A 19,532-nucleotide genomic window follows, 5' to 3' on the forward strand; every position below is an offset into this window, starting at 1 on the left:
GTCTTCATCCAATCCTTCTTACTCCTTTCCATGGCAAGCTGTATGTTGGGTGGTGCACGAAATTGTGATCACTACAACTTCGCACAACTAACCAGCAAGTGCACTGGGTCGTCCAAGTAATACCTTACGCGAGTAAGGGTCGATCCCACGGAGATTGGTGGTATGAAGCAAGCTATGGTCATCTTGTAAATCTCAGTCAGGCAGACTCAAATGTATAATGGTGATGAACGAAAATAACATAAAGATAAAGATAGAGATACTTATGTAATTCATTGGTAGGAACTTCAGATAAGCGCATGAAGATGCCTTCCCTTCCGTCTCTCTGCTTTCCTACTGTCTTCATCCAATCCTTCTTACTCCTTTCCATGGCAAGCTCGTGTAGGGTTTCACTGTTGTCAGCAGCTACCTCCCATCCGCGCAGTGAAAGCTAATGCTCTTACACTCTGTCACAGTGCGGCCAATCACCGGTTTGGTTCCCTCCCCTACCGGAATAGAATCACTCTTTTGCGTCTGTCACTAACGCCCAGTAGGTTACAGGTTTGAAGCACGTCACGGTCATTCAATCATTGAATCCTACTCAGAATACCACAGACAAGGTTTAGACCTTCCGGATTCTCTTGAATGCCGCCATCAGGTCCTGCCTATACCACGAGGATTCCGATTAAAGAATCCAAGAGATATTCACTAAGCCTCAGATGCTTGTAGAACAAGAATGGTTGTCAGTCACCTTGTTCATGAGTGAGAATGATGATGGGCGTCAATCATCACATTCATCAGGTTGAAGAACAAGTGATATCTTGGATAAAGAACAAGCGGAATTGAATAGAAGAACAATAGTAATTGCATTAATACTCGAGGTACAGCAGAGCTCCACACCTTAATCTATGGTGTGTAGAAACTCCACCGTTGAAAATACATAAGCATAAGGTCTAGGCATGGCCGAGTGGCCAGCCTCCCAAAGAGGGTTCAATCATCAAAACATGATCAAAAGATGAAAATACAATAGTAAAAGGTCCTACTTATAGAAAACTAGTAGCCTAGGGTGTACAGAGATGAGTAAATGACATAAAAATCCACTTCCGGGCCCACTTGGTGTGTGCTTGGGCTGAGCAATGAAGGAATTTCGTGTAGAGACTTTTTCTGGAGTTAAACGCCAGCTTTTATGCCAGTTTGGGCGTTTAACTCCAAATTTTATGCCAGTTCCAGCGTTTAACGCTGGAATTTCTGTAGGTGACTTTGAGCGCCGGTTTGGGCCACCAAATCTTGGGCAAAGTATGGACTATTATATATTGCTGGAAAGCCCAGGATGTCTAATTTCCAACGCCGTTGAGAGCGCGCCAATTGGGCTTCTGTAGCTCCAGAAAATCCACTTCGAGTGCAGGGAGGTCAGAATCCAACAGCATCTGCAGTCCTTTTCAGTCACTGAATCAGATTTTTGCTCAGGTCCCTCAATTTCAGCTAGAAAATACCTGAAATTACAGAAAAACACACAAACTCATAGTAAAGTCCAGAAAAGTGAATTTTAACTAAAAACTAATAAAAATATAATAAAAACTAACTAAAAGATACTAAAAACATACTAAAAACAATGCCAAAAAGCGTACAAATTATCCGCTCATCACAACACCAAACTTAAATTGTTGCTTGTCCCCAAGCAACTGAAAATCAAATAAGATAAAAAGAAGAGAATATACTATAGACTCCAAATTATCAATGAAACTTAGCTCCAAATTAGATGAGCGGGACTAGTAGCTTTTTGCCTCCAAACAGTTTTGGCATCTCACTTTATCCTTTGAAATTCAGAATGATTGGCTTCTTTAGGAACTCAGAATCCAGATAGTGTTATTGATTCTCCTAGTTAAGTATGATGATTCTTGAACACAGCTACTTTATGAGTCTTGGCCGTGGCCCAAAGCACTCTGTCTTCCAGTATTACCACCGGATACATACATGCCACAGACACATAATTGGGTGAACCTTTTCAGATTGTGACTTAGCTTTGCTGAAGTCCCCAATTAGAGGTGTCCAGGGTTCTTAAGCACACTCTTATTGCCTTGGATCACAACTTTATTTCTTTCTTTTCCTTTCTTTTTCTTTCTCCCCCTTTTTTTTCGTTTTTCTGCTTCTCTCTTTTTTTTTGTATTCACTGCTTTTTCTTGCTTCAAGAATCATTTTTATGATTTTTCAGATTCTCAGTAACATGTCTCCTTTTTCATCATTCTTTCAAGAGCCAACAATTTTAACATTCATGATCAACAAATTCAAAAGACATATGCACTGTTCAAGCATACATTCAGAAAACAAAAAGTATTGTCACCACATCAAACTAATTAAGCTAGTTTTAAAGATGAATTTGAAATCCTGTACTTCTTGTTCTTTTGTAATAAAAACAGTTTTCATTTAAGAAAGGTGATGGATTCATATTGATAGCTTTAAGGCATAGACACTAAGACACTAATGATCATAAGACACAAACATGGATAAACATAAGCAAAAAATTCGAAAAACAGAAGATTAAAGAACAAGGAGATTATAGAACGGGTCCACCTTAGTGATGGCGGCTTGTTCTTCCTCTTGAAGGTCTTATGGAGTTCTTGAGCTCCTCAATGTCTCTTCCTTGTCTTTGTTGCTCCTCTCTCATGATTCTTTGATCTTCTCTAATGATGATGGAGTGTTCTTGATGCTCCACCTTTAGTTGTCCCGTGTTGGAACTCAACTCTCCTAGGGAGGTGTTAATTTTCTCCCAATAGTCTTGTGGAGGAAAGTGTATCCCTTGAGGTATCTCAGGGATCTCTTGATGAGAGGGGTCTCTTGTTTGCTCCATCTTCTTCTTAGTGATGGGCTTGAGGTCATGCCTTCTCAGTTGAACCGGCTTTGGATGCCATAAATGGTTATGGAAAAACAAAAAGCAATGCTTTTACCACACCAAACTTGAAAGGTTTGCTCGTCCTCGAGCAAAAGAAGAAAGAATAGAGTAGAAGAAGAAGAAATGGAGGAGAGGGAGATGGCCTTGTGGTTCGGCCAAAAGGGGAAGAAGTAGTGGTTTGAAGTTGGATGGTGAGGTAAGTGGGGTTTTATGGAGGTGAGTGGTGAAGAGAAAGAGATGTTGAGGTGATTGGTGAGTGGGTGAAGAAGAAGAGAGAGTGGTGGGGTTGTTTGGGGATCCTGTGGGGTCCACAGATCCTGAGGTGTCAAGGAAAAGTCATCCCTGCACCAAATGGGGCTCAAAAACACGTTTTGAGCCAATTCTGGCGTTAAACGCCGGGCTGGTGCCCATTCCTGGCGTTTAACGCCAGGTTGTTGCCCTTTACTGGCGTTTAACGCCAGTCTGGTGCCCCTTTCTGGCGTTAAACGCCCAGAATGGTGCCAGACTGGGCGTTAAACGCCCAACAGCTAGCATTACTGGCGTTTGAACGCCAGCTTCTTCTCCTCCAGGGTGTGCTGTTTTTCTTCCTGTTTTTCATTCTGTTTTTGCTTTTTCAATGAATTTTGTGACTTCTTATGATCATCAACCTACAAAAAACATAAAATAACAAAAGAAACTATATAAATTATAATCATTGGGTTGCCTCCCAACAAGCGCTTCTTTAATGTCAGTAGCTTGACAGAGGGCTCTCATGGAGCCTCACAGATACTCAGAGCAATGTTGGGACCCCCCCCAACACCAAACTTAGAGTTTGAATGTGGGGGTTCAACACCAAACTTAGAGTTTGGTTGTGGCCTCCCAACACCAAACTTAGAGTTTGACTTTGGGGGCTCTATTTGTCTCTGATTTGAGGGAAGCTCTTCAAGCTTCATCTCCATGGTGACAGAGGGATATCCTTGAGCCTTAAACACAAAGGATTCTTCATTCACTTGAATGATCAGTTCACCTCTATCAACATCAATCACAGCCTTTGCTGTGGCTAGGAAGGGTCTGCCAAGGATGATGGTTTCATCCATGCATTTCCCAGTCTCTAGGACTATGAAATCAGTAGGGATGTAATGGTCTTCAATCTTAACCAAAACATTCTCTACAAGTCCATAAGCTTGTTTTCTTGAGTTATCTGCCATCTCTAGTGAGATTTTTGCAGCTTGTACCTCAAAGATCCTTAGCTTCTCCATTACTGAGAGAGGCATGAGGTTTACACTTGACCCTAAGTCACACAGAGCCTTCTTGAAGGTCATGGTGCCTATGGTACAAGGTATGGAAAACTTCCCAGGGTCTTGTCTCTTTTGAGGTAATTTCTGCCTAGACAAGTCATCCAGCTCTTTGGTGAGCAAGGGAGGTTCATCCTCCCAAGTCTCATTTCCAAATAACTTGTCATTTAGCTTCATGATTGCCCCAAGGTATTTAGCAACTTGCTCTTCAGTGACATACTCATCCTCTTCAGAGGAAGAATACTCATCAGAGCTCATGAAAGGCAGAAGTAAGTCCAATGGAATCTCTATAGTCTCATTTTGAGGCTCAGATTCCCATGGTTCCTCATTGGGGAACTCATTGGAGGTTGATGCACGTCCATTGAGGTCTTCCTCAGTAGCGTCCACTTCCTCTCAATCCTCTCCAAATTCGGCCATATTGATGGCTTTGCATTCTCCCTTTGGATTTTCTTCTGTGTTGCTTGGGAGAGTACTTGGAGGGAGTTCAGTAACTTTCTTGCTCAGCTGTCCCACTTGTCCTTCCAAATTCCTAATCGAAGACCTTGTTTCAGTCATGAAACTTTGAGTGGTTTTGATTAGATCAGAGACCATGGTTGCTAAGTCAGAGGGGTTCTGCTTAGGATTCTCTGTCTGTTGCTGAGAAGATGATGGAAAAGGCTTGCTATTGTTAAACCTGTTTCTTCCACCATTACTATTGAAACCTTGTTGAGGTCTCTCTTGATTCTTCCATGAGAGATTTGGGTGATTTCTCCATGAAGAATTATAGGTGTTACCATAGGGTTCTCCTAGGTAATTCACCTCTTCCATTGAAGGGTTCTTAGGATCATAAGCTTCTTCCTCAGATGAAGCTTCCTTAGTACTGCTTGGTGCATTTTGCATTCCAGACAGACTTTGAGAAATCAAATTGACTTGTTGAGTCAATATTTTATTCTGAGCCAAAATGGCATTCAGAGTGTCAATCTCAAGAACTCCTTTCTTCTGATTAGTCCCATTATTCACAGGATTCCTTTCAGAAGTGTACATGAATTGGTTATTTGCAACCATTTCAATTAGCTCTTGAGCCTCTGTAGGCGTCTTCTTCGGATGAAGAGATCCTCCAGCAGAGCTATCCAAAGACATCTTGGACAGTTCAGAGAGACCATCATAGAAAATACCTATGATGCTCCATTCAGAAAGCATGTCAGAAGGACATTTTCTGATTAATTGTTTGTATCTTTCCCAAGCTTCATAGAGGGATTCTCCATCCTTCTGTCTGAAGGTTTGGACTTCCACTCTAAGCTTACTCCATCTTTGTGGTGGAAAGAACTTTGCCAAGAAGGCATTGACTAGCTTTTCCCAAGAGTCCAGGCTTTCTTTAGGTTGAGAATCCAACCATATTCTAGCTCTGTCTCTTACAGCAAAAGGGAATAGCATCAGTCTATAGACCTCAGGGTCAACCCCATTAGTCTTGACTGTGTCACAGATTTGCAAGAATTCAGCTAAGAACTGATGAGGATCTTCCATTGGAAGTCCATGGAACTTGCAATTCTGTTGCATTAGAGAAACTAATTGAGGCTTAAGCTCAAAGTTGTTTGCTCCAATGGCAGGGATAGAGATGCTTCTCCCATAAAAATCAGGAGTAGGTGCAGTGAAGTCACCCAGCACCTTCCTTGCATTGTTGGCATTGTTGTTGTTTTCGGCTGCCATGTGTTCTTCTTCCTTGAAAAATTCGGTCAGGTCCTCTAAAGAGAGTTGTGCCTTGGCTTCTCTTAGCTTTCTCTTTAGGGTCCTCTCAGGTTCAGGGTCAGCTTCAACAAGAATGCCTTTGTCTCTGCTCCTGCTCATATGAAAGAGAAGAGAACAAAAAAATATGGAATCCTCTATGTCACAGTATAGAGATTCCTTGAGGTGTCAGAGGAAAAGAAAAGTAGAAGACAGAAGTGGAAAATTCGAACTTATCAAAGAAGATGGAGTTCGAATTTTGCATTTAAGGAATAGTGTTAGTCCATAAATAGAAGGATGTGAGAAGAAGGGAAGTAATTTTCGAAAATTAAGTAAAAGATTTTGAAAACATTTTGAACAACACTTAATTGATTTTCGAAAATAAGAGTGGAAAAGAAATCAAGTGATTTTTGAAAAAGATTTTGAAATTAGAAATTAAAAAGATTTGATTGAAAACTTATTTTAAAAAAGATGTGATTGAAAAATTATGGTTTTAAAAAGATATGATTGAAAAGATATGATTTGAAAACAATTTTAAAAGATATGATTTGAAAACAATTTTAAAAGATATGATTTGAAAACAATTTTAAAAAGATTTGATTTTAAAAATTAATGACTTGCCTAACAAGAAAAGATATGATTCAAACATAAAACCTTCCTCAACAGAAAAGGCAAAAAATGTTCAATCAAATCATTAATTGTTAGTAAGTATCTTTGAAAAAGGAAAGAATTTGATTTTGAAAATATTTGATTGAAAAGATATGGTTTGAAAAAGATTTGATTTTGAAAAACTTTGAAAACTTGAAAAAAAATTGATTTTGAGAACAAAATCTTCCCCCTTTGCCATCCTGGCGTTAAACGCCCAGAATGGTGCACATTCTGGCGTTTAACGCCCAAACTACTACCCTTTTGGGCGTTAAACGCCCAGCCAGGCACCCTGGCTGGCGTTTAAACGCCAGTCTGCCTTCTTCACTGGGCATTTTTGACTGCTCAGCTTTTTCTGTGTAATTCCTCTGCAGTATATTCTGAATCTTCAATTCTTTGTATCATTGACTTGAAAAGACACAAATTAAAAATATTTTTGGATTTTTAATAATCAAAATGCAACAAGAATCAAATAACAATGCATGCAAGACACCAAACTTAGCGGTTTGTATACTACTGACACTAACAAAATAAGAATGCATATGAGAAACAACAAAACACTCAAGTCAATAGAATTCAAAGATCAAAACAAGGAAATCATCAAGAACAACTTGAAGATTAATTAAGACACATGCATAAATTCGAAAAATGCAAGAAGAACAGAAACATGCAATTGACACCAAACTTAAGATGAGACTCTAGACTCAAACAAGAAATATTTTTGGATTTTATGATTTTGTAATTTTTTTTTTTGGCTTTTTTTCGAAAATCAAGTGAAAAGGAAAATAAAGGTATCAAAGTTCTTAATGAGAATTCCAGGAATCATGCAATGTTAGTCTAAAGCTTTAGTCTAAAGGAATTAGACATAGCTAGCTGAGCTTCAGCAAGACATTGCATTCAAGAGCTAAATTGATGATGATCAATCAGCTTTGGTGATGATAAGAACATCACCTTGAAACACTAGAATTCATTCTTAAGAACTCTGAAGAAAAATACCTAATCTAAGCAACAAGATGAACCGTCAGTTGTCCATACTCAAGAACAATCCCCGGCAACGGCGCCAAAAACTTGGTGCACGAAATTGTGATCACTACAACTTCGCACAACTAACCAGCAAGTGCACTGGGTCGTCCAAGTAATACCTTACGCGAGTAAGGGTCGATCCCACGGAGATTGGTGGTATGAAGCAAGCTATGGTCATCTTGTAAATCTCAGTCAGGCAGACTCAAATGTATAATGGTGATGAACGAAAATAACATAAAGATAAAGATAGAGATACTTATGTAATTCATTGGTAGGAACTTCAGATAAGCGCATGAAGATGCCTTCCCTTCCGTCTCTCTGCTTTCCTACTGTCTTCATCCAATCCTTCTTACTCCTTTCCATGGCAAGCTCGTGTAGGGTTTCACTGTTGTCAGCAGCTACCTCCCATCCGCGCAGTGAAAGCTAATGCTCTTACACTCTGTCACAGTGCGGCCAATCACCGGTTTGGTTCCCTCCCCTACCGGAATAGAATCACTCTTTTGCGTCTGTCACTAACGCCCAGTAGGTTACAGGTTTGAAGCACGTCACAGTCATTCAATCATTGAATCCTACTCAGAATACCACAGACAAGGTTTAGACCTTCCGGATTCTCTTGAATGCCGCCATCAGGTCCTGCCTATACCACGAGGATTCCGATTAAAGAATCCAAGAGATATTCACTAAGCCTCAGATGCTTGTAGAACAAGAATGGTTGTCAGTCACCTTGTTCATGAGTGAGAATGATGATGGGCGTCAATCATCACATTCATCAGGTTGAAGAACAAGTGATATCTTGGATAAAGAACAAGCGGAATTGAATAGAAGAACAATAGTAATTGCATTAATACTCGAGGTACAGCAGAGCTCCACACCTTAATCTATGGTGTGTAGAAACTACACCATTAAAAATACATAAGCATAAGGTCTAGGCATGGCCGAGTGGCCAGCCTCCCAAAGAGGGTTCAATCATCAAAACATGATCAAAAGATGAAAATACAATAGTAAAAGGTCCTACTTATAGAAAACTAGTAGCCTAGGGTGTACAGAGATGAGTAAATGACATAAAAATCCACTTCCGGGCCCACTTGGTGTGTGCTTGGGCTGAGCAATGAAGGAATTTCGTGTAGAGACTTTTTCTGGAGTTAAACGCCAGCTTTTATGCCAGTTTGGGCGTTTAACTCCAAATTTTATGCCAGTTCCGGCGTTTAACGCTGGAATTTCTGTAGGTGACTTTGAGCGCCGGTTTGGGCCACCAAATCTTGGGCAAAGTATGGACTATTATATATTGCTGGAAAGCCCAGGATGTCTACTTTCCAACGCCATTGAGAGCGCGCCAATTGGGCTTCTGTAGCTCCAGAAAATCCACTTCGAGTGTAGGGAGGTCAGAATCTAACAGCATCTGCAGTCCTTTTCAGTCACTGAATCAGATTTTTGCTCAGGTCCCTCAATTTCAGCCAGAAAATACCTGAAATTACAGAAAAACACACAAACTCATAGTAAAGTCCAGAAAAGTGAATTTTAACTAAAAACTAATAAAAATATAATAAAAACTAACTAAAAGATACTAAAAACATACTAAAAACAATGCCAAAAAGCGTACAAATTATCCGCTCATCATTGGGCATCACCGTTGTCAGTGGCTACAGTCCCATCCTCTCAGTGAAAATGTTCAACACGCTCTGTCATAACACGGCTAATCATCTGTCGGTTCTCAATCAGGTTGGAATAGAATCCAGTGATTCTTTTGCGTCTGTCACTAACGCCCAACCTTCATGAGTTTGAAGCTCGTCACAGTCATTCAATCATCGAATCCTACTCAGAATACCACAGACAAGGTTTAGACCTTCCGGATTCTCTTGAATGCCGCCATCATGTCTAGCTTATACCACGAAGATTCTGATTAAGGAATCCAAGAGATAAACATTCAATCTAAGGTAGAACGGAGGTGGTTGTCAGGCACACGTTCATAGGTGAGAATGATGATGAGTGTCACGGATCATTACATTCATCAAGTTGAGGAATAAGTGATATCTTAGAACAAGAATAAGCTGAATTGAATAGAAGAACAATAGTAATTGCATTAATACTCGAGGTACAGCAGAGCTCCACACCTTAATCTATGGTGTGTAGAAACTTCACCGTTGAAAATACATAAGAACAAGGTCTAGGCATGGCCGAATGGCCAGCCTCCCAATGATCTAAGATAGCATAAGACTACTCAAAGATAGCTACCCAGATATGAGAATACAATAGCAAAAGGTCCTATTTGTAGAGAACTAGTAGCTTAGGGTTTACAAAGATGAGTAAATGACATAAAAATCCACTTCCAGGCCCACTTGGTGTGTGCTTGGGCTGAACATTGAAGCATTTTTGTGTAGAGACTTTTCTTGGAGTTAAACGCCAGCTTTTGTGCCAGTTTGGGCGTTTAACTCCCATTCTTGTGCCAGTTCCGGCGTTTAACGCCGGGCAGTTTTAAGCTGATTTGGAACGCCGGTTCGGGCCATCAAATCTCGGGCAAAGTATAAACTATTATACATTGTTGGAAAGCCCAGGATGTCTATTTTCCAACGCATTTGAGAGCGCGCCAATTGGGCTTCTGTAGCTCAAGAAAATTCACTTCGGGTGCAGGGAGGTCAGAATCCAACAGCATCTGCAGTCCTTTTCAGCCTCTGAGTCAGATTTTTGCTCAGGTCCCTCAATTTCAGCCAGAAAATACTTGAAATCACAGAAAAACACACAAACTCATAGTGAAGTCCAGAAAAGTGAATTTTAACTAAAAACTAATAAAAACACAATAAAAACTAACTAAAACATACTAAAAACATACTAAAAACAATGCCAAAAAGCGTATAAATTATCCGCTCATCACAACACCAAACTTAAATTGTTGCTTTTCCCCAAGCAACTGAAAATCAATTAAGATAAAAAGAAGAGAATATGCAATAAATTCCAAAAACATCTATGAAGATCAGTATTAATTAGATGAGCGGGGCTTTTAGCTTTTTGCCTCTGAATAGTTTTGGCATCTCACTCTATCCTTTGAAATTCAGAATGATTGGCTTCTATAGGAACTCAGAATCCAGATAGTGTTATTGATTCTCCTAGTTAAGTATGATGATTCTTGAACACAGCTACTTTATGAGTCTTGGTCGTGGCCCAAAGCACTCTGTCTTCCAGTATTACCACCAGATACATACATGCCACAGACATATAATTGGGTGAACCTTTTCAGATTGTGACTCAGCTTTGCTAGAGTCCCCAATTAGAGGTGTCCAGGGTTCTTAAGCACACTCTTTTTGCCTTGGATCACAACTTTATTTCTTTCTCTCCCTTTTTTTTCGTTTTTTTTACTATTCACTGCTTTTTCTTGCTTCAAGAATCATTTTTATGATTTTTCAGATCCTCAGTAACATGTCTCCTTTTTCATCATTCTTTCAAGAGCCAATCATTCATGACAACAAATTCAAAAGACATATGCACTGTTCAAGTGTACATTTAGAAACCAAAATATTGCCGCCACATCAAAATAATGAATCTGTTATAAAATTCAAAATTCATGCAATTCTTCTCTTTTTCAATTAAGAACATTTTTCATTTAAGAAAGGTGATGGATTCATAGGACATTCATAACTTTAAGTCATAGACACTAAGACACTAATGATCATAAGACACAAACATAGATAAACATAAGCATGAAAAATTCGAAAAACAGGAAAACAAAGAACAAGGAGATTAAAGAACGGGTCCACCTTAGTGATAGCGGCTTGTTCTTCCTCTTGAAGATCTTATGGAGTGCTTGAGCTCCTCAATGTCTCTTCCTTGCCTTTGTTGCTCCTCTCTCATGATTCTTTGATCTTCTCTAATTTCATGGAGGAGGATGGAATGTTCTTGGTGCTCCACCCTTAGTTGTCCCATGTTGGAACTAAATTCTCCTAGGGAGGTGTTGATTTGCTCCCAATAGTTTTGTGGAGGAAAGTGCATCCCTTGAGGCATCTCAGGAATTTCATGATGAGGAATTTCCTCATGCTCATGTCTATGAGTGGGATCTCCTGTTTGCATTGAGCTCCTTCCACACAGATATCCATGAGGACTTGGTCCAACTTTTGATTAAAGTTGACCCCTTTTTTTTGAAAAGGGACCTCGGGGATCAACTTCTTTCTTGGTCACAACTTCATGGAAGTGGTCTTGATGCACCCCTGAGATGAATCTCTCCATCTCCCATGACTCGGAGGTGGAAGCTTTTGTCTTTCCTTTCCTCTTTCTAGAGGTTTCTCCGGCCTTAGATGCCATAAATGGTTATGGAAAAACAAAAAGCAATGCTTTTACCATACCAAACTTAGAAGGTTTGCTCGTCCTCGAGCAAAAGAAGAAAGAAGAGAGTAGAAGAAGAAGAAATAGAGGAGATGGAGGTGGCTTTGTTTTTCGGCCAAGGGGGAGAAGTAGTATTTAGGTTGTGTGAAAATGAATGAGTAAGGATGGGTTTATATAGAAGTGGAGAGGGGGTGTATGGTTCGTCCATTATGGGTGGGTTTGGGAGGGAAAGTGGTTTGAATTTGAATGGTGAGGTAGGTGGGGTTTTATGAAGGATGGATGTGAGTGGTGAAGAGAATAGTGGGATTTAATAGGTGAGGGGTTTTTGGGGAAAAGGGGTTGAGGTGATTGGTAAATGGGTGAAGAAGATAGAGAGTGGTGGGTAGGTAGGGATCCTGTGGGGTCCACAGATCCTGAGGTGTCAAGAAAAATTCATCCCTGCACCAAGTGGCGAGCAAAAATGCTCTTTCTGCCAATCCTGGCGTTAAACGCCGGGCTGGTGCCCATTTCTGGCGTTTAACGCCAGCTTGATGCCCATTCTTGGCGTTAAACGCCAGTCTGGTGCCCCTTTCTGGCGTTAAACGCTCAGAATGGTGCCAGACTGGGCGTTAAACGCCCATTTGCTGCCCTTTCTGGCGTTTAAACGCCAGCAAGTTTTCCTCCAGGGTGTGTTATTTTTTTTCTGTTTTTCATTATGTTTTTGCTTTTTCAATTGATTTTGTGACTTCCCATGATCATCAACCTACAGAAAACATAAAATAACAAAGAAAATTAGATAAATATAACATTGGGTTGCCTCCCAACAAGCGCTTCTTTATTGTCAGTAGCTTGACAGTGGGCTCTCATAGAGCCTCACAGATGCTCAGAGCAATGTTGGAACCTCCCAACACCAAACTTAGAGTTTTAATGTGGGGGTTCAACACCAAACTTAGAAGTTGGTTGTGGCCTCCCAACACCAAACTTAGAGTTTGACTGTGAGGGCTCTGTTTGACTCTGTTTTGAGAGAAGCTCTTCATGCTTCCTCTCCATGGTTACAGAGGGATATCCTTGAGCCTTAAACACAAAGGATTCTTCATTCACTTGAATGATCAATTCTCCTCTGTCAACATCAATCACAGCCTTTGCTGTGGCTAGGAAGGGTCTGCCAAGGATGATAGATTCATCCATGCACTCCCCAGTCTCTAGGACTATGAAATCAGCAGGGATGTAATGGTCTTTAACCTTTACCAGAACATCCTCTACCAGTCCATAAGCTTGTTTTCTTGAATTGTCTGCCATCTCTAGTGAGATTCTTGCAGCTTGTACCTCAAAGATCCCTAACTTCTCCATTACAGAGAGAGGCATGAGGTTTATACTTGATCTTAAGTCACACAGAGCCTTCTTAAAGGTCATGGTGCCTGTGGTACAAGGTATTAAAAACTTCCCAGGATCCTGTCTCTTTTGAGGTAATCTTTGCCTAGTCAAGTCATCCAGTTCTTTGGTGAGCAAAGGGGGGTCATCCTCCCAAGTCTCATTACCAAACAACTTGTCATTTAGCTTCATGATTGCTCCAAGGTATTTAGCAACTTGCTCTTCAGTGACATATTCATCCTCTTTAGAGGAAGAATACTCATCAGAGCTCATGAATGGCAGAAGTAAATCCAATGGAATCTCTATGGTCTCATTATGAGCCTTAGATTCCCATGGTTCCTCATTAGGGAACTCATTGGAGGCCAGTGGACGTCCATTGAGGTCTTCCTTAGTGGCGATCACTGCCTCTTCCTCCTCTCCAATTTCGGCCATGTTGATGGCCTTACACTCTCCTTTTGGATTCTCTTCTGTATTGCTTGGAAGAGTACTAGGAGGGAGTTCAGTAATTTTCTTGCTCAGCTATCCCACTTGTGCCTCCAAGTTTCTAATGGAGGACCTTGTTTCAGTCATGAAACTTTGAGTGGTTTTGATTAGATCAGAGACCATGGTTGCTAAGTCAGAGTGGCTCTGCTTAGAATTCTCTGTCTGTTGCTGAGAAGATGATGGAAAAGGCTTGCCATTGCTAAACCTGTTTCTTCCACCATTATTGTTGTTGAAACCTTGTTGAGGTCTCTGTTGATCCTTCCATGAGAGATTTGGATGATTTCTGATGACAAGTCATCATATACCCATTTTTCAAGCTAATTTGACTTGTTTTGTTAGCATTTATGCACTTTCTTGCATCCTAAGTAAGTGATTTGGAGTGAAAATGAATAACTTGTTTAAATCAAGCAACCACTATGAAATTAATGTCAACTCATGAGGTTTAAGCTAGTTTTAATTGAATTTTAATTGATTTATAAGCCTTATGAATTTAGTGATACTTGGAGTGGTTGTTTTGGTTTATTTTAGGTGAAGAAAAGAATAAAAGAGAAAAGCGTGGCCTAAAGAAAGCGTGACCCAAGGAGAAGGAAGCGTGGTCAAAGGAAGAAAAAGTGTGCCGCATACAAAGGGGGAGGCAAGCATTGCCCTCCACAAGGGCACACTGCCCTCTAGGAGGGCAACATAAGGGAACCAAGCAAAGAAGGCAACTCTGCCCTGCCCACTACAAGGGCAGAGCACAAATTTGTGCCTTGGAATCAAGAAGAAGAAAATGTTGCCCTGCCCTCCACAAGGGCAGTATCGGGCTCACCAAGGAAGAAAATCAAAGGAAAAATGCCTATGATGCTTGCCACAAGAGTTGAACACGGGACCATGAGGAAGCAAGGAACTAAGGTCCATTACCGTGCCAAAAAACCAAGGAAAATGATTGAGCGTGTGTTTCTGCCCGGATTCGAACGCGGGACTTCATTTTGGAAACACTGCCCTGCCCTCCGCGAGGGCAGGGCAGCATTTTGATGGTGCATGAAATTGGCGCACCAAGGGACATTTCTGGCGCACCATGGCATGACTCTGGCAGCATCAGCGCGCACCGTGGCACATTTCTGGCGCACCAATTTTTCCTGCCCTGCCTTCCGCGAGGACAGGGCAGCGTTCTGCGCACCAGCCCGCACCAAGCCGCACCAAGGCCGCACCAGCAAGCACCAACACGCACCAAATCCTGCCCTGCCCTCCACAAGGGCAGGGCAGCCTCCTGGGAGCTATTGTTTTTGGGCCGAAAATTCAATTAAAATTCCAAGTTAATTCATTTCTTCACCAAATCTAAAGCCCATCCAAATCCCAAAATCCAAGAATAGAAAGGGTATAAATAGGAGCTAGTTTGATGTAATTAGGACCTTTACTTTGAACTTTTTAGCTTTGCTTTTGAATTTGGCACTTTCTTTGAGCTTTGAGCTTTTGCACTTTCCTTGAGAAACTTGACCGAGAGTTCAGAGAATTGGGGAGGAGAATTTATCTCTCTTCTTCCTCGTTCTTGCCTGATCACTTTTCCTTTTCTTGTTTTGAGTTTTGGGTGAGAAGAGTTGAGGAACTTCTGTCTCAACCTCCATTCCAAAATCTCTTTAATTCTTTTCTGCATAATTAAATTGAATTTCAATTTCTTTACTGCTTCTTCTTAAATTTCTTGTCAATTGCTTTGAGTACTTGGATCTAGGAAGGTAATTGAGATCTAGGCTCTGCTACCTAGTCTCTTGAGCCCTGAGATCCCAATTTACTTTTGGTTCTTCTGTGAACCTCTGCTGCATTTTAATTTCCATCTCTGTTTGAATTTTAGTTTATTCCAATTCATCCTCTACTTGATTAATTGTTGCAATTTACTTTCTCTTTGTTTAGATTCTGCAAACCCAGTCCTCAAAACCCTTTTACATTCAAGCAATTTACATTTCTTGCCATTTAAGTTACTGCAATTTACATTTCTTGCACTTTAAGTTTCAGTCATTTACTTTCTTGTTTTTTAAGATTCAGCAAGTTTATTTTCCTGTTCTTTAATTTACTGCAAAATCCCCCTCTCCCTTTACATTCCAAGCAATTTATCTTCTGTTAAATACAACCCACTCAACCAAAACTTGATTCGCTTGACTAAATCAACCACTAAACTAAAATTGTTCAATCCTTCAATCCCTGTGGGATCGACCTCACTCATGTGAGTTATTATTACTTGATGCGACCCGGTACACTTGCCGGTGAGTTTTGTGTCGGATCGTTTTCCGCACATCAAGTTTTTGGCGCCGTTGTCGGGGATTGAAATAGATTGACAATGATTAAGTGAAGTGGAGGTCTAGATTAAGCACTTTTTCTTTTCTGTTTTTCTAACACACTAACTGTTTGAATTTTTGCTTAAACTAACTAAAACCTCATTCTAGCAATAGATTGAAGTTTTATTGATTTTCTGGATCTGTGTGTTTATTGCTGTGTTTTTGTATGTCAGGTACAGGAAGATCTACCCCTGTCCTCTCTGAAATTGACCAAAGAAATCTTCGAAGAATAAGAAGAGCTGAAAGAGGAAAGAACGTTATTGGAGAGGAAGAATCTGAGGAGGAATTCCAAGAAATGGAAGGAGATACCTCAAATCCCAATCAACCAAAAGGAGGAGCCAATAATAATCAACATCAAAGAAGAGTCCTGGCTTCATATACATTTGCAAATGCTAGACACTGTGGAAGCAGCATTCTCCCTCCTAATGTCAATGCAAACAATTTCGAACTAAAGCCACAACTCATCACTCTGGTTCAAAACAACTGTTCTTTTGGAGGAGGACCATTGGAGGATCCAAATCAACACTTATCCACTTTCTTGAGGATTTGTGACACTGTTAAAACCAATGGTGTGCCTCCTGATAGTTACAAGTTGTTGCTCTTTCCATTCTCTCTCAGAGATAAAGCCACTCAATGGCTCTAAACCTTTCCAAAAGAAAGCATCAACACTTGGGATGACTTGGTAAGCAAGTTCCTTGCCAAATTTTATCCCCCACAAAGAATCCTAAGATTGAAGACTGAGGTGCAGACATTCACCCAAATGGAGGCTGAAAACTTATATGAAGCATGGGAAAGATATAAGGCTATATTGAGGAAATGTCCACCAGAGATGTTCACTGAGTGGGACAAGTTACAGAACTTCTATGAGGGACTCACTCTTAAGGCTCAAGAAGCACTTGATCATTCAGTTGGAGGCTCATTACAACTCATGAAAACCACAGAGGAAGCTCAAAACCTCATTGATATGGTGGCCAACAACCAATATTTCTTTGCTCATCAAAGACAACGCCAACCATCACAGAGAAGAGGAGTAATGGAGTTAGAAGGAGTGGACTCAATTTTAGCTCAAAACAAGATGATGCAACAGCAGATTCAACAACAGTTTGAGCAAATGGCCAAAAGAATTGATGGGTTACAAGTGGCAGCAGTGAGCACCACAAGCCAACCACCAACTACTTGGGTGCAAAGTGAAGAAACTCAAGAGGAGCAACAGCAAGAGCAAGTCCAGTACATGCACAACCAAAATCCTGTAACAAATGAAGTCTATGGTGATACCTACAATCCATCTTGGAAGAACCATCCCAACCTCAGATGGGGAGACAACCATAATCAAAACCAACAACCATGGCAAAGAAACACAAGTCAGAACAATTGGAAAAACACAAACCACAACCCCCAGCCAAACACTAACCAAAATACATACAGAAAACCACAAAACAACTACCCCAATTCTAACCATCACTTACCCAATAACCACCCAACTAATCAAAACACTTATCATCATCCATCAGCACCCCAAAACCAACCAATCTCACAAGACTCTCAGAGGATCACTAACCTAGAGTTGCTTATGGAAAAAATGATGAAGAACCAAGAATTGACAACAAAGAACCAAGAAGCTTCCATGAAGAACTTAGAGAGGCAGATTGGACAAATCTCCAAACAGATTTCTGTTGAGAAGTCATCAAGTTCACTACCTAGTGACACCATTCCCAACCCAAAGGAAGAATGCAAGGTCGTGCAACTAAGAAGTGGAAAAGTGTTATTGGATGGTAACCAAGGGGCAACCAAGCATAGTGACAATGAGTCAACAAAGAATGATGAAGCCACCAACAAGGACATGATAAGCAAGGATATCCCAGAAAAACTCACAGAAGAAGACAACAAACCACAGAATTTGAAGAAAGGAAAGCAAATCATGGAAGAACCAATTCCAAAACAGCATCAAGTGGAGAAGAGCTCAACACCACCACTGCCTTATCCACAGAGATTTCACAAAGAGACAAAGGATCAGCACTTCCACAAATTTCTTGAGACTTTCAAGAAGCTGGAAATCAACATACCTTTGGCTGAGGCATTAGAGCAAATGCCTCTGTATGCCAAGTTTCTAAAAGAGCTCATCAACAAGAAGAGAAGTTGGAATGAGAAGGAGACTGTAATGCTTAGTGAGGAATGCAGTGCACTCATCAAAAAGGGACTCCCTCCTAAGCTTGAAGATCCTGGAGGTTTCTTCCTGCCCTGCACTATTGGGAACCTATTCATCAACAAGGGGATGTGTGACTTAGGAGCAAGCATAAATCTAATCCCATCTTCTTTAGTGAAAAAGCTTGGCATAGAGGAGGTGAAACCAATACAGATATCCTTGGAATTGGTGGATCAATCAGTAGTGTATCCTAAAGGGCTAATTGAGAACCTTTTAGTTAAGGTTGACAAGTTTATCTATCCGGCAGATTTTGTGATCTTGGATTCTTCAGAAAAGGGAAATGACTCCATAATACTTGGTCGACCATTTTTGGCCACTGCTAGAGCCATTGTGGATATAGAACAGGGAGAGCTAACCCTCAGGATGCATGAGGAAAGCATCACCTTGAAAGTCTTTCCAGAATCACAAAGGAATGAAGAACCAAGCAAGACAAGTGGTGACCTCCTTCCAAAGCAAACAACTGACAAGGCAGTAGAACAGGAAAACAAGCATCTACAAGAAGAAAAAGGAATTCAAAAAGAAGCTGGGATAATAAACAAAAAGGAAGGTATCACAACTCAAGTCACTGTCAAAGGAAGCATACCAACAAGGAGGAAAAAGAAGAAAAACAAGAAAAGGGCCTACAAAGGGTGGAAGAACAAGAAAATCCCAACAGAAGGATTTGCCAAAGGTGATAAGGTGCAACTAGTGTATCAACAGCTGGGAACAAAAGATTATTACACTGTCAACCAAGTACTCTCTCTTGAGCACATTGAAATTGAGCATCAAGGCACACAGAGAAAGCTTACAGTGAGAGGTGACAAGTTAAGACATCACCAACATCAACCACCCTAAAGGGAATCCAATGTCAAGCTAGTGACAATAAAAGAGCACTTCATGGGAGGCAACCCATGATTTAAAATTTCTGTCTTCTCTTTAATAAGCTATGATTTCCTGAGTATGATTTTGAACTTTCATATTTGATAAATGCACATTTTAGAGCATAAGTCAGACTTCTAAGTTTGGTGTCCCTGAAGGCACACTTGATTTTTGCTTTTCAAAAAGAAAGGGAGCTATTCTTAGAACATATGCATAATTCTTTTTGAGGAAGCATATGACCAAACACTAAGTTTGGTGTCTGCATGTGTAACAATGTTCAGAGGATCATTTCCCATTTATGGAATCAAAACCATACAGAAAGGGATCATGCATCAAATAATTTCTTTAAAAATATATCAATTGTGAAGAATGGTTTGCATTGCTAAGCCACCCCCCTCAATAAAAGATAAGTTTGGTGTTCACCAACTTTTAGCATCTTTAATTAAGGGACACAATTGACCATAAAAAGAAAAAAATTTTTTTTAATAAACAAAACAAAACAATTCTTT

At 40.4% G+C, this 19,532-nt stretch overlaps 1 non-coding gene across 1 annotated transcript; it reads left to right on the top strand.

Annotated features, from left to right (window-relative positions):
- Nucleotides 1–5,313: 5,313 nt before the first annotated feature.
- Nucleotides 5,314–5,421, top strand: LOC130955633 (small nucleolar RNA R71). The gene has a single exon (XR_009076833.1). It is a non-coding gene; the product is annotated as a small nucleolar RNA R71 (small nucleolar RNA).
- The last annotated feature ends 14,111 nt before the right edge of the window (nt 5,422–19,532 follow it).

Source organism: Arachis stenosperma, chromosome 1, assembly GCF_014773155.1.
Source record: "Arachis stenosperma cultivar V10309 chromosome 1, arast.V10309.gnm1.PFL2, whole genome shotgun sequence".
Lineage (NCBI taxonomy): Eukaryota > Viridiplantae > Streptophyta > Magnoliopsida > Fabales > Fabaceae > Arachis > Arachis stenosperma.